General features: G+C 47.2%; 1 protein-coding gene across 1 annotated transcript in view; it reads left to right on the forward strand.

The window, feature by feature from the left end:
* The window catches only part of CSMD2 (CUB and Sushi multiple domains 2), a gene marked incomplete at both ends in the record, with an annotated part of 547,554 nt that overhangs the window by 105,408 nt on the left and 426,256 nt on the right, over positions 1–15,890 (forward strand). The gene's annotated exons all lie outside the window — the stretch shown is intronic.

The raw sequence follows: 15,890 nt of genomic DNA on the forward strand, positions 1-15,890 counted from the left end.
ACTATGAGCAAAAGTTACTAAATGTTACCGGTGGGAATAGTCAGCTTCGGGCCTTTTTCTCGAGTCTATTAGATCACAGAGCAAATCCCAGGCCACATATTGCTTAGGCTTCTCATGTTGATGCCAGAAATAAGGCTGTTGGTGCTCAGGGATTCCGGGGTCTGCTGCTGTAACTGTGCCCTTTATCCTTGCCGCAGGTCTTCTCAAAACCTTTAGTACAGTGATGGAAAAGTTCCTAAACCTTCATCCAAGGTACCAGTATTGTGTCTGCCATTGTCCCATGGTGCTCTGTGGGTAAAAAGAAGAGTCTATCTATCAGCCTAACATATAGATGGAACCAGACAATAGTGTCTGTGTGTGTGTGTGTGTCTGTGTGTGTGTCAACAACTTCATAGTAGCTAAAACATAAACATAAATTGGGAGGTGAAAGATTTAAATTGCATATTCTTGATAACTACTGCCAGGGATGGCTCAGGTAGTAACAAGCTGGTCATGCAAGGGTTGAGGACCTGAGTTCTCATCCCAGCACCCATGTAAAACCCGGGCACAGTCCTGTCACTCTGTAGGCCTAGCAGTGCAGAGTCAGGCAGGAGGATCCCTGGAACTTGCTGGCCATATTAGTGAGTTCCAGGCTTAGTGAGAGACCTTGGCGCACAGAATAAAACGGAAGGTTCATAGGGTGACTCCATGGACAAAGGCACTTGCTGCTAAGTCTGATGTCCTGAGTTTGATCCCTGGGATCCACATGGGGGAAAGAGAAAGCTGACTCCTGTACCTATGGCACATACTTGTCTCTCCATACAAACTAAATCAGGGCAAATAATTTTGAATACAGTTGAGAGAAATGGAGGAAGTTATCCAGCACCAACATCTGGCTTCCACACACGTGCTCTCACACACACAGCCAGTTGGACTGAGCACATGTACAGACATACAAACCTGTATCCATGATACAGAGGGAGAGAGGGAGGGGGAGGGAGGGAGAGAGAGACTCTTAACAGTGGAAGGTGTGCACAGTCTCCACTCTCAGAACTGAATTAAAGACTGCCAGACCCCTACCCTGTTTCACACAATATCCCACGACATCTGTTGTTAAACCTTTTCTGTTGATTCTTTATAAGTTCACGTCATACAGCCCAGTCCCATTCTTCTCCCTGTCCCTCCGTGTCTGTCCTATGCTCTTGCAACCTTTCCCCTGAATAACACACACACACACACACACACACACACACACACACAACACTTCAAAATCCTAAAACAGCACACAAACAAAAACATCTCATGGAGGAACAGGAGCACGTCACTGTTCATAGCAAAGAGTCATCAGTTTAGTTCAAAGACACTAGCTTCTCTGACATCATCAATATTGGATCCTCACTGGGATTCTTCCCAGTTAGCCTGTTGCTGCCCCGTGTCATGGCGATCCTATAGTTTTAGATCTGCAGAACTGGCCTTTTCCTCTCACCTCAACAGTTCACAGATTATGTAGATTTTGGAGGTGGACCAAATCAGAGCCCCGGATCTGGGCTTGGGTGGCAGCTGGGCTGGTCACCCTGCTGGCTCTCCTCTGTCTGCACGATCAGGGTATGTGCTCCAAGCATCACTCCAGCTAGGTCACCCAGTGCTGCCATCCGACGACGGAGGTGGGGCTACCTCTCCCACTCTCTTGCACTCGGGACTGGCTCACCCACACCCTTGTCTCCAGAGCCAGCTCTGTTGTGTTGCTCAGTCAATGTTCGAGTCCCACTCTCCCAAGTGCTGCAGCCATCGAGGGGCTGGGCCAGTTGTGCTCTTACAACTTCCGGGCTGGCTTGTCCCCACCATCACCATCAGATGTCGCCCAGACGAGGCACAGGGTCCATTCTGGCCCACTCTCCTAAGTACTAAGATGGGTAGCAGGTGGGAGGGGGTGGCATCACCCTGGCGCCCTCTCTGACTCTCAGCAGATGAGTGGTAAGGCCTGCACTGCTGTACCATTTCCACCAGGGCCAGCTCTACTCAGCTGCCCAGGTCAAATGCAGGGCCCACTCTCCTGAATGATGCAGCCTGCAAAGAGCAGGGCCAGCTCTTTTGCTCTCATAAGACCAGGATCATTTTTCAAAATAACTGCTGCTTCTGGGGGACTGCCAACTGTGTACCCAGGCCACGGGGTCGAATGCCACTCAGGGCGTGTGAGCAGACTTCCCTGGGGAGTGGCAGGGCCAACATTCCCGCGCTTTCACCCACAGGACCAGCTCTGCTGTGCCTGCTCAGGTGAGGTGCAGAGCCAATTCTCCCAAGTGCTGTCACAGGTGAGGGGCGGGGCCGGTTCCGCTCAGCCCCTGGCAGCCAAGAGCAGGGACATGATCTCTAGTGGCAATACAAGTGAAGGACATGAGACCCAGCCCCTGCCACTGCATAGCCACGAGCCCAGACATGGCCCTCGGCAGCAACACAGGTTGGGACTTTGCCATGGCCTCTACTCAGGACCGTCTATTATTACTCTCCAACCGTGCCCAGTTCCATCTCTTTATAGTGCTCAATCTGTTTCTCCTCTCTTTCTCCCTCATATGTCTACCACCTACTTGTACATCACAGTGGCTCCCACTGCAGATGGGCCATGCAGCTGGTGAGCCTTTGGGTGACCTCCTCTGTCTGCACTGTGATGGGTGGGTCTGTGGGCATCTTTCTCCTCCCACACCATGTTGTATGGTCATAGGCAGAGAGCTCCTTGTGTCTACAGCCTGCCTGTTCCGTGTGGTGGGGAAGTGGGACACAGGCAGGTCTGTGAGCGTCTTTCTGTGCCTGCACCGTGTCCCATGACACTAATTTTGTGTCACAGCGATGCCCAAGGCCTCAGCCCTGCAAAGATGTTATAATGGGACACAATTCGATGATGAAGCTACACTCCCCACTGGCCTCCAGCTCATTGTTCTAAACTCTCAAGAGAAGTGCTGATTGATTACACCCAATACCGGTTGAGCATACACTGTCCCAGAGTCTTTGTAAGCTCCCAGTATCGCCCTGGGGCACCTTGTCACGATGCTTCGGAGACATGGCTCAATTTCATATGGAACATGATTTGTTCACCTCCCCAGGGAAGTCTGCTCACACCCCCTGTATGACATCCTGCACCAGGGCCTTGGTACACAGTCAGCAGGTCCAGAAGCAGTGGTATTCTGGAAAACACGCTGCTCTGACCGTCCCCGTGCTTGGCGCATTTCTGTAGCTTTTTCATTTTTGTCTTTAGCAGGTGGGCACTTTCTGACTCCAGTTCCTGGCTCTGAAGCCAGTAACATCCTAGAAGTGTACACGGGGACTTGGAAGTTCCTGTCACTCCAGCCAAGCATGCCTAGTATTGGCGCCCTGGCCTCCCCAAAGAAAGACATCTGCGCAGCTCTGCAGGCTTCTAGAGACAGAAGGACCCCTCAGCAGACACTGGAACCCACTGGAGAAAAAAGCTTTGAGGGGTTAAACTGTCCTAAATGCCAGCTCACCCTGAGAAAATGGGGATTTAAGGCTCTCTCTCAGTATATCAAAAAGCAGTATCAGAGTCTTCAGCTCTTGGGGCAGCCCCAGGCCCAGCCCCAACCCCAGACCCAGATCTAGATCCAGACCCAGACCCAGACCCAGACCCAGACCCAGACCCAGACCCAGACCCAGACCCAGACCCAGACCCAGCCCAGCTCTACCCCAACCCCAGCCCCAGCCCCAGCCCCAGCCCCAGCCCAGACCCAGCCCCAGCCCCAGCCCCAGCCCCAGCCCAGCCCCAGCCCCAGCCCAGACCCAGCCCCAGCCCCAACCCAGTCCTACTCCATCCCCAGTCCCAGCCCCAGCCCCAGCCCCAGCCCCAACCCAGCCCAAGCCCCAGCCCCAGCCCTAACCCCAGCCCCAACCCCAGACCCAGACCTAGATCCAGACCCAGACCCAGACCCAGCCCAGCTCTACCCCAACCCCAGTCCCAGCCCCAGTCCCAGCCCTAGCCCCAGCCCAGCCCCAGCCCCAGCTGCTCTGTTTTCTAGTCACTGCAGACGTAAGGATTCCAGGATCAACAGTGGTCTCTTGGCTGATGCACTAATTCCCCGACTTCTCTGACCTGCCTTCTCTGGGTCTGTCATTTCAGAGAGCGGTTCACTGTTCACAATACACAGGAAATCTGGGTTTTTTTCTAAGTTTTCCAGTTTGGGAAGCTCCTGAAATGCAAATAGGCATTTCTAGGGAAAGCGTGGGTCTCTAGGGGTGTGGGAGGGGGTCTGTGTATTGTGTGTGATTATGACTAATGTCCATCAATTACCTGCAAATTACTAGATGATACCCGTAATGATAGTTCTGTTTTTAGCTTAATGGTTTATGTATCTAACTAGTGGCTGCTGTCTGGTGCAGGGCTGCTGGAAAATCAAAAGACTATTTGCCGAGCCTGTCAGTCTGACAAATGCGCTTACATTTGCTCTTTTATTCCCAAGGTCAATTGACATGACTTTTTTTGGATATCATTGTTTGATGTGCTAAGAGCCTTAAATAAGAACCATTCAATAAAGGCCCAATTGCCTATATTGCTGTTTACTCATAGATAATTCTATATTAGTTGGGCTCTTTAAGATCAAGTGCAGTGATATGCATGGATAGCCCTCAGACAAGGGCTTTTATTGCCAGGGCCTCAGATCTTCACAGAGCTGGGCGGGATTGGAAACTCCCAAGATTCTGAGCAACAGTCAGTATAGCAACAACGTGCATTTCCTGATCTGCCTTCCCTGGGCACGTCGTGTGCCTAGAGAGGGTCCCACAGAACACTAGTACACAGCAGGTGTGTGTGTGTGTGTGTGTGTGTTTGGAGAGTAGCTCTGCTAGGTACTGAGTCCTCCTCACCCTCCCCAGAAAGAGCAGTGGGGCACTGTTTTAATCAGCTCCAAAACTGTGGCAGTCCCATCCTCCAGACGCTGCCTGGCTTCCTCTCTACTTCCTAAGCACTTTCTTCTAACCTCCCTTCATGATGAGTTTTCCAAGGTCTCTCTTTCCTGAGGAAGGCTATATCCAAGGTTGTCTCTGCTTTGTCCTGGTGTCTCAGCCTGCTCCATTACACCAAAGGCAGAGGTCAATGTCAGATGCCAGTCTTACTCCACAGAGGTCAGAGGTAAACATTGGGCATTTTTCTCAGTTGCTCTCCACCTTGGTTTTTGTTTCATTTTTGGTTTTTCTTGTAAGCAATTCTTTATTTTAAAAGGGATTTTTTAAAAATTTATTTTGTATATGAATGTTATATCTACATTTATACTTGTTTTCCAGAAGAGGGCATTAGATCCCATTCCAGATGGTTGTGAGCCACCATGTGGGTGATGGGATTTGAACTCAGGACCTCTGGAAGAGCAGCTAATGCTCTTAACTGCTGAGCCATATCTCCAGCCCCTCCACCTTTCTTTTAAATACAGTGACTCACGTTTTTTTTTTCTTTAACCTGAAACTTGATTTGGCTAGGCTAACTGGCTAGCAAACCCCAGATCCTCCTGTCTTTGTCTCCAGGGGCTGGGGGTTTCCAGCAAGTCATTGAGTTTCTCAGCCTAAATCCGAAGGTCTCTCCATCCTGATGGCCATATCTTGAGGATGGGTACTTTTGAGACTGTGTGGCTGTACATAGAAATGCTGTATAGTAGGTGTATCGTATCCATTTATCCACCCATCCACCATACGGCTGTCCACTCAAAAGCCTCTCTGTGGGTTGAATATTCACTGAGTTCTCCATCTGCTCAGGAGGACCTCACCTGAATACAACAACTTCAATAAATGTCTTCTGATGCCTGGGCTCAGTGCTTGGAAGGAAACAGGGCTTGGGTCAGGAGAGGTCAGGTTATGATGTGGTCATTAATCATTTTTATTCCAATGCTTTGCTATGTTGGAGGGAGGAGCATGGGTTGCTGATGTGAGACTGGAAAACCGGAACCTTGCTCTTTATCTAGACAGTCACCCCAAAGTCAGCTCGATGCCTCTACTGCACTCTGTAGTGAGACTCTGGGACTTGGATCCTATCATGCTATCACGCCTGTGGAGTCAGTCCTGAGCCGTCCAAGCTTCTGTCCACTTTGCCTTGAGCTTCCCGGCAAGCCACAATAAGGACTCAGCCCCACCCTCCATGAACCCTCAGCTTTCCGCAGATCCCAGTGACTCCCTACATGGCCTGCACACCAGTGACCTCTCGGGAACAATGACCAACTCATTTTTTTTTTTTTTTTTTGTCTTTTTGTACATCTGAGACAGTGTCTCTCTCTGCAGCCCAGGCTGGCCTTAACTCGCTAGGTAGCACAGGCTGTCCTTAACTTATTATGTAGTACAGGCTGCTCTGAAGTTGAGATAGTCCTCTTGTTGTAGCTTTCAACATGCTAGAATTACAGACATGAGCCACTATGTCTGACTCCAGACTCTGCTCCCAGTGTCCCTTGATCTCTTGCTCTGTTGTCCACTCTGATGTGATCATATTAAAGCTACTCTTGCTAGCATTGTTCCAACACCCTCCCATCCCAATGGCTCAGTTCACTGAAGCTTACATGTGTGTTCTGAAAAGCACTTATCGGCTTTCTGTTTCATGGAATAATCCAAGGATCCTAGCTGACTAAGTTACAGTATTATTGCAGCGAGGGACCAGGGCAGGATTCAGCAAAAGGAGCTCCCTCCTAGATACAGCTTTCTACATTACCAGGAACAAAGCCTAGGTCATGGCCAGGCTGGATCTCAGCAGGGCTGGGTTGGCTTTGCTTCTCTGAGCCTTGGATGAAAACCTAGAAATTCTAGGCTCTCTGGTGTCCTTGAGGATTCTGCAGACTTCCACAGGGACCTGTGCATGTAGACTTGTCAAGTCAAGATGCCTGGTCCAGCAGTAATGCTGAGATACTATGATGATGAGAGCAAGGACATTAGATGACAGCTGTTACTCGAGGAGGAGAAAAGAGAGAGAGTTCTGAAAAGGAAGCAGAATATGTGAGTATCTTGAGGCTGGGGCATGGATGAAGAGGGGATGTTCAGGAGTGAGGATGAGAGAGACACTGGGAAGAGCTATGAACATCATTTGGCTTGTGCATGCACGGCAGGAAGTAGAGTCATTTTTTATTGTTGTCTTCAAATTCTTAACTGGAAATGTACCCCCTCATTGCCCATACCACGGACTGTCACCAACCCCTGAAATGTTCCCTGCAGAAGAAGACAAGAAGGATCAGGGCCAGGAAGGAAGTGGAGCAGACAATGTGGCAGGCAGCATGTGGCACTCCTTGGGGATTCTGCTCTTGACTCTAAGAAACATAGAATGCTGTGGGTGGGTTCTGAACTAAGGGTGGTTAGAGGCCTGGGTATTGCCAGTTTCCAGTGTTCTGGGTTACTCTGGACAGAATTGCAGACAGAAAGACAGACACACACACACACACACACACACACAGAGAGAGAGAGAGAGAGAGAGAGAGAGAGAGAGAGAGAGAGAGAGAGAGAGAGAGAATGTTCCACACACAGAAGCGAGTCTGGCCATGTTCATCTGTGAAAGAATGTATACTTAGAATCTATATGGCTGATTCCAGCAACAACAGAACTAGGCTTCCCTACCCCATTTTAACATGTGTCTCTACTAGCTGTGGCTCCTGCTACTGAATGACTCTCATGTCTTTAACTTTGGATAAAATTTTAGAAAGACCTCAAGTCTGACCCGCTCTTTCCAATAGGCAACATGATGGCGCCTCTGGCCTCACAGCCAGCAACTAGTCCAGAGTGGGCCTCAGAGGGAACAGCCAGTAGAGAAAGAAGGAAAAGGACGCTTTATGTATCCAAATATCCAAGATTTAACTCTCCCCAGCTCCAGTGATATTGCCTTTGGAGTGTTTCCTGCTAGAATTATCTTCCAAGCCGAGGAAGCAGCAGAGAGCTGGAAATACCCGATTAGAGGAAATGCCTAGGAAACTGCAGTTCCGTATATTGCGAGTGATAAAACTGTAATTGTTTGTTGACAGTATACATTAGCTATTCTCAGCTTGTGTCAATATAGGACCAACGAGCTAGGGTCTAGGAATCTGTAAGTGACAGCACACACAGAAGCATCGTGGCGCTAACTTGGGGGACCAAGATCTACAGTTCCTACACAGTAGAGGAAATGTCAAAGACACTGGCACAAGTTGAACCCTGGCCATCTGGAAGTTTCCCATGGTGCTGGCTACTTTATCATTGTGGTAGACAAACACCACTAAACAGAAGAAACTCGGAGGAGGGAGGATCTAGTAGTTTTAAAGGGGACAGTCCCTCATGGCAACAATGGTGTGCAGGGTCTATGGCAGCGAGAGAGCATGGCTGAACCCCTCACATCTTGGTAGATCAAGAAATAGCAAGAAGGACCAGAAGTGGGGCTTGGCTAACACCTTCAAGGCTTGGTCCTAGTAACCCTTGGTTACCAACTAGGCCTTGTGTCCTGAAATGTTCAATAACCTCCCAAGGGAATGTATCAGGGACCAAGGTTTATGTGCCCGTGGAGGGTGGAGGACATTTCATATCAATTTGTGACAACTGCGATTCTGTGTGTCATTAAGAAAAGAGTCTCACTATTTGTCACTGGAGGCGCTCTGCCCAGGCTGAGTCTGAGAAGTGGACCCAGCAGCATTCTGATAGACATGGATGAGGGGGTCAGTAATGGTTGCTGTGAACTGAGCTGACTAAAAGGTAGCGAGGGTCATAAGGGTGGGGTTGGAAGATGAAAGCCAGTTAGTGCCTAAGCTTCATTGGAGGTATGGATCCGGCAGAGATCTGTCACTGGCAGATGCTACCATGGAGGGTGAGGCAGGGTCTCTGATGCATAAGAATATCCACAACTAATGTCTAAGCTCTGGCTGTTGTTACGGAGTCAGTCCATGTCCAGTAAGAGCCTAGATGGTGCTGCAAGGGAGGGCGTGGCATGTGCCTGACAAAAATAAACTGAAAATTTAAGGTCCAACCCAGGGATGCTAATTTGAAGTCAGAGCCAATTAAATTCTCAATTATATAGAAATACACCATAAGCCATGTACTTATTTTTTAGCTTTTAATTTTGAAATAATTACTATGTTGGTTAGTATTAACTATCAACTGGACAGAACCTACAATCCACTGGGAAAAGAGTCCCTGGGCACACGTGTGAGGATTATCTTTATTGGATTGACTGAGGTGGGAAGACCTATCCACCGTGGGTGGCGCCATTCCTTAGCCTAAGGTCCTGGACCGAATAAAAAGGAGATAGTTGGCTGAGCTCTCTGCTCCTATTATGGGTGTGATGTGACAAGCTGCTTCAAGCTTTATTGTTTTGACTCTCTGCCATGAGGAACTCCGTCTTTGAACTGTGAGCCAGAATAAATCCTTCTCCCTTAAGTTGCTCTTGTCAAGGAGTTTTAGCTAAGCAACAGGAAGACACTAATATAATGATGGATCCTTGTGAAAATTGCACAGAGAGGTGCTGATGACATTTCACTCAGACTTCTCCTTTGCTTATATCTTACATGACTAGAGCGCAGTGAAAGCCAGGATGCTGATGTTCCTGCAAAAGGTGTGTATACTTCTGTGGCAGGCAAGTGTAGGGGATAATTTAGTGACCCAGGACTCAGTTGGTTTAAATTGCACATTCATTTCTAAGACTTAGCAGCCTGAAATGCCACCTGCATTAAGCTGCCCACACCCACTCACCACACAAGCAGCTCATTCCATTACGTAGCTCTTCATCAACACCTAGCAACTGCCCCTTTGTGGCCAAACATATCTTTAAACTAAGGGAGACTGGGCCTGTCCAGTCTACACCAGTTTGGGGGTGCATGAACAGTAAGGGAAACTGTGTTCTCTGAGTGAATTTTTGGGATGTTCTCTGTTTATCATCTTACAGCAAGCATATGGTTAAACAGATGCATCATGGGAAATCAATACACAGTGAGCAAGTTTGCCAATCAAAACAAGCAGCCGCCCATATCTCACTCCTAACAACAAACCCTTCTAGACTCACAAAATGCTCAAACAGTAACCACATCTTTGCCATTCTTACTCAGAGCCCACTGTTCTCTTGAAGATACATGCTTTTCCACTTAGCCTTTCTCAGTGAAGTTGTATCCACTGTGCTCTGGGTCTAGTATTTTTATTCCCTTCGGTGGTGGGGTTGCATTCTGTGGGATCGCACTGTAGTCTGTTTAACCAGGTCTCCATTACTGTAGGGCGTTAGGGGTATTTCCAGAATTGACCCATTATGAACAGAGCTCCTTTGTGGACATGCACACACAGGTTTTTGTGTGGATATAAGCTCATGTCTCCAAGGGTAATGTCCAGGGGTGCAATTGTTGCTGCGCTGCATAATTGGCGTTTGGGGGTGTTTTCTTTTTAAAAACTGCTGTGTTCTTTTCAAAGTAAATGTATGATTTTATGTTTCCATCAGCCGTCCTTTCATGCCTTCACCAGTAAGGCATGGCCTCATCTTAGTTGTGTGAACACATAGTACTCACGTCTCTCTCTCTCTCTCTCTCTCTCTTTTTTAAATATTTCCAATTTTATTGGATATTCTCTGTATTTACATTTCAAATGTTATGCCCTTTCCCCCCACTCCCTTCCCTCCTCCCCCTCACTTGCTTCCATGAAGGTGCTCCCTCTCGCAGTCACCCTCTCCACCTCGATGCCTTGGCTGGTTGAGGACCTTTCAGCTCCTTCAGTCCTTTCTCTGGCTCTTTCATTGGGGTCCCTGTGAGAATTTCATACGTGAATACTGTATTTACATAATTTCCACCTATCCTCCTAAGCCTTCATGTGTTCTCCCTCTCCCTTTCAAATTCCCGACAACCTCTTCTTCAATCATATGTATGCGTATGTATATGCGTATTTATACATTTACACACACATATGTATAACGTGAGTCCACGTAGTGTTGCTCATATGCTGAAGTGTTCAGAGCTGAACGCATGGATTAGATGGCCTAGCAGGAGTCTCATCCCTGGAGAACGACCCATCCTCCGGCTCTTAGCATCTGTCAGTTGCCTCCAGCTCTCCATCTTGGAGCGAGACCTTGTGAAATTCCTCTCTTCCGCGTTGACACGATGTTGTCTTCCGCAGCTCTGTTTTAGGCAGTCCTATTGCTCAGATTCCATGGGCGTGGCTTTCCCGTCCAGTGTAGGAGACACTGTTCCACAGCAGGTATTCTACAGCTTCACTGCCCATTCCCTGGAGAGTTGCCCTAAGCGGAAGATTACAGGGTCCTGTTGGAGCGGGCGTGTCAGCTGGGGGTTGGGCTCCTGGCAGCCATTTGCTCTCTGCATTCAAACAAGTTGCAGGTCTCTGTCACTGTCACCATCTGCTGCAGAGCAAATTTTCTTTGACAGGGTGTGAGAGCTACAGTTATCTGTGGGTATAAGAAAGCCATGTAGAATACACTTAAGGGTTATTCTGGTTGAGGAAAATCAGCACAGCAGGTTCTCACGCCCTGTGTCTTAACTTTACATTTTCATAAACTGTTAAGATATTCATCATCTTTTCACATGTAAATGAATCTTCCTTTATTTTGCCGATTGTCTACTTTGGTTGCTCTGCCTTTACCTTGCTTTGGATCTTAGGGAGAAGCACTCAATCTTTCACTACTAAATGACAACTGGGTATGTTACAAATGGTTTTTACAAAGTTGAAAAAAGTTTCTATTTGTAGCTTCTGAAAGCATGTGTGTCTACATAGCTATGTATGTATGTGGTGCATGTATGTGTATATATGTGTGTGTATACATACAAATATATAATTTACAAACATATGTCATAAATATAGATGTTGTATTTATTCAAAGGCTTTCTCTGCATCAGTTGACACAACTTTTTGCTTGTAGTCCATCAATATGGTAATGCTACTGATTTGTTTTTAAATACTAAGGCAACCTTGCCTTCTCAGAGTGACCCCACTTTGGTCATGGTGTCTCATTACTCCTATATGCTGTTGAGTTTGCTTAGGATTTGGGAGCTGATGTGCCTATGGGGTGTTATTGGTCTTTGGTTTTCGTTATCCTGTCTTTGCTGATGAGGTAATCATGGCCTCATCATAGGAGGATGGAAGGATTTTCCCTTTAGATTGTTGGGAAGAGACTGCACCTAATAGAACCTTGGTTCATTTGTCTAGATACAGTTAGTAGAACTCTCTAGTGGATCTAGTACCAGATATTACTTTTGAGAGATTTTCCTAGGAAAAAAGGCTTATTTTATCTTTATTGAAATGTATGTGTGTACGTGTGTGAGTGTGTGCCATGCATGTGAGGGAGTCAGAAGAGGGTGTTGAATCCCATGGAGTTAGAATTACCAGCAGATGTGAGTCTCCTGAAGTGTGTGCTAGGATCTTCTGGAAAAGCTTTTCCCCACTGAGCTGTCTCCCCAGCCTTCCTCCTCCTTTTAGTGAGTTTCAAGGTTACCAGTTCAGTTTGCATAATCCTTGTAGGTTAATCAAATCGGCAAAGGTATGGAAATGGATAGGTTTCCCTGGTTTCCCTTAGTCTGCAGAGAGTAGTCAAGGCTCCTACTTTCATAATGGCAAGACTAATTTCCTTAGCCCTTGCCTTTTCTATAAAAAATGAATTGTGAATTTCTAAGTTTGATTTTCATAGACTTTTTTTGTTTTTTAAAAAAGTATCTCTCTCTCTCTCTCTCTCTCTCTCCCTCTCTCTGTGTGTGTGTGTGTGTGTGTGTGTGTGTGCGCGCGTGCGTGCAATGCTTGAGAGTAGAGTTCCACATGTATGTGTGTGCACATTCATGTGGAAAGCAAGAGAATTTGGGGTGCCATTTCTCAGGTGCTAGCCACTGTTTAATCATTCAAGTAGTAATTTCTTTTGTGCTTGTGAGGCATGTGTGTACTGAATGTATATGTGTGCACATATTCCCATGCAAATAAATGTGGAGGCCAGGGGTTGATACCAGGTATCTTCTTCTATTATATTTCATGGAGGTGTTTTGTCTACATGTATGTCTGTACACCCAACACAGAAGAGACTGTAAAATTCTCTGAAACTGCAGTTACAGACAATTGGTTGTGTGTGTTGGGAATTGAACCTGAATTCTCTTCAAGAGCACCCAGTGTTATTACTAACTGAGCCACCTCTCCAGTCCCTTGACCTTATTGTACAGATAGGGGTCTCACTGAGCCTGGAACTCACTGATTGGCTGGCCCCGAAGACCAACAAATCCCCTAGGTCCTCTTGCCTCTGCCTCCTAACACTGGGGTTACAGACCTACCTAGCTGTGCCCAGCTTTTACATGATGCTGGGGATCTGCATCCACACCCTCAAACATGTGCAGCAAGCAGTTTACCCATCTCCAAAGCTCTTCCACCCCTACATCTTGTTTGAAACAGGGTCTCTCATTGGCTCAGGGTTCATCAAGTACACTAGGCTGGCTGGCCAGTGAGCTCCAGGAGTGCATCTGTCTCTGCCTCCCCATTGCTGGGATTATAAGCGCATGTCAGCCATGCCCAGTCCATTTCCCTTTTCGACATGGGATCTGAGGATGGTACTCAGGGTGCCTGTGCATTCTAGGCCAGTGCTTTAGCTCTCTTGCTGTCTCTCCAGCCCTGGTTTTTCATATGTTGATCATCCTTCCGTGTCTGTTTCCTTGTCCTTGACTTCTGGTTTGCAAGCACTCCTTTAAGCCATGTATGGTTTGTGTGATCTCCCAGTTTATGTGTTCTCTTTCTCCTTTTTAACACACACACACACACACACACACACACACACACACACACACACACACACACTTTTCACGTAGTTCAGCTAGTAGATACTTAAGGCCTCTGAGGTACCATGTGGTATTTACACTTTGTTTCAAAAGATAGAAGCCTAAGTAAGAGTAGCTTGAGACCAAACAAAAAGAAAGAAGAGAGGAGAAGAGACACTGATTTGTCAGTAGGCACTGAGGAGCAATGTCTTCAGTGGCTGGAGCACAGGGCTCACAGCACTCTGGTCAGGCCTTTGTCTCCTGTCCCACTGTTCAGCTCTGCATCTGCTTATATGGTGATATCATTTGCTCAGCCTAGATAAAAGACTCCTGGCATTCGAGAGTTTACACTGCTCTGATTTAAGGGCCAAAAATGAAAGACTTTCTAAGTCTATGGCTCATACAGAATAAAGGACTCAGGGTGGCCATGCTAGGGTGATGTAGGCTCCACTCTCCTCTCCAAACCTTGAGGAAGTCCATGAAAGTGACAGATAGTGTGCCATGACAGGGCTTTTTCACATCTCTGCAGTGGATGGGAAGATGAGAACAAATCAGGACTCCATGCTGTGGATGGCTCCCTGGAACAATAAAGGACAGGAGGAACCCAAAGTTCTCTAAGCTATTCCTTCCGAGAAGAGCCTTCCTCCTCATGATGGGCTTCTCATATAAGCCCTCACAGTGGGCTCATAATATAGGTGGCAAAAAGACTCTGTGTGTGCATGTGTGCATATGTGTGCTAGAACACATATGTATGTACATGTGTGTATGTGTGTGCATGTGTGCATTTGTATTTGTGTGTACATGTATGTGTTCATTTGTGGGTATATGTGTGTTAGGAATGTGAATATGAAGTGAGTATGCACTTGTACATGCATGTGTGTATTTGTGTGTGCATGTTTATTGGGAATGTGACTATGGAGTGAGGCAGGAGAGCTATGTTGGTTGTCTTTATGCTTAAAGAGATACTTTAAAATGTATTTCTCACCTATAATCGCCTTTTCTTCCTATGCTATTAGTTTATTTTGACATTGGTGTTACAAGTTCAGGGTGGAGGAAGGGTTAAGGGTTTCATCCAGCATGGGATTCTCACAGTTGGTATTTACAGAAATGTGCTTTAACTTGTGGGAACCCAAAGCTCTTCATAGGACACCTTACATGTCAAGATGGGACATTCCAATGGGAGGTATTGAGTGATGCCGAGTCTCTACAGATAGCCCAGGCTCCTTAAAAACAGGGATATAGATAAACAGTGAATTCTCTCCCAGTGCCTTCATGGGGATGAGAGGAAGTGGGGTGAAACTCAGAAAGAGGATGAAGGGCAAAGATAAACAAGAGACTGAGTAATTTCACACTAGCCTGGGGATGGTTAGTTAGTTACCTTAGTATTTCTTCCCATGTGGATTCAAAGCAGCATTCTTTCCCATTAAAAGCACGCCCAGCAGGACCCATTCATGTGATGCCATCTCACGATAATCTCTGGTGATCCTCACAGCTCTCTGTATGTCAACTGGCAAGAATTGTGGTTGCTAGATTGTATTCGGCCCTTTATCTTTTCTGCTTTCTTCTTATATTAATAAGCACTTGTTTCTATAAAATGGTAGGCATTCCTTTTAAGAATAAACAATCATAAGAGACATCCACTCCCTGTTCCTAGGAGTTAGGTGTATTTTTCTCTGTATGTGAACAGCCTTGTCTGAGGGCAGCTGTCAGTTGTAAATCCATCATGGATTTCCAGGCCTTCAAAGGACCTCAGCCAGAAAGGGAGAAACTAGAAGATGAAACAAATATAGGGAGAGAAAAACAGCAGTCTGGGAGGCAGGCCTATCATTCAGGGGTCAGGCCACGGCTTCGAGGAGTTGCCCCTCCGTTTCTTCTCTGTGTCAGAAGACCCTGCAGCTGGGGCTCACTTTGCCCGTGGGGCTGCATATTGCACCTAGAACAAAGCTGTTTGTCTTAGGACAGGCAGGAAGCAGAGAGAGAGAGAGAGAGAGAGAGAGAGAGAGAGAGAGAGAAGGAGGGAGAGGGGGAGGGAGGGAGAGAGGGAGAGAGGGGAAGGGAGAGAGAGAGGTGGGGGTAAGAGAGGTGGGGGGAGAGGGGGGAGGCAGAGACAGTCAGACAGAGACAGACAGACAGACAGAGTTATGGATCAATGGTAGAGTGTTTGCCTAACATATGTGAGGCCATGGGGCTTATGGGAGCAGGAACAGAGTCCTA

Source organism: Micromys minutus (genome assembly GCF_963924665.1).
Source record: "Micromys minutus genome assembly, chromosome: 9".
NCBI classification, from domain to species: domain Eukaryota; kingdom Metazoa; phylum Chordata; class Mammalia; order Rodentia; family Muridae; genus Micromys; species Micromys minutus.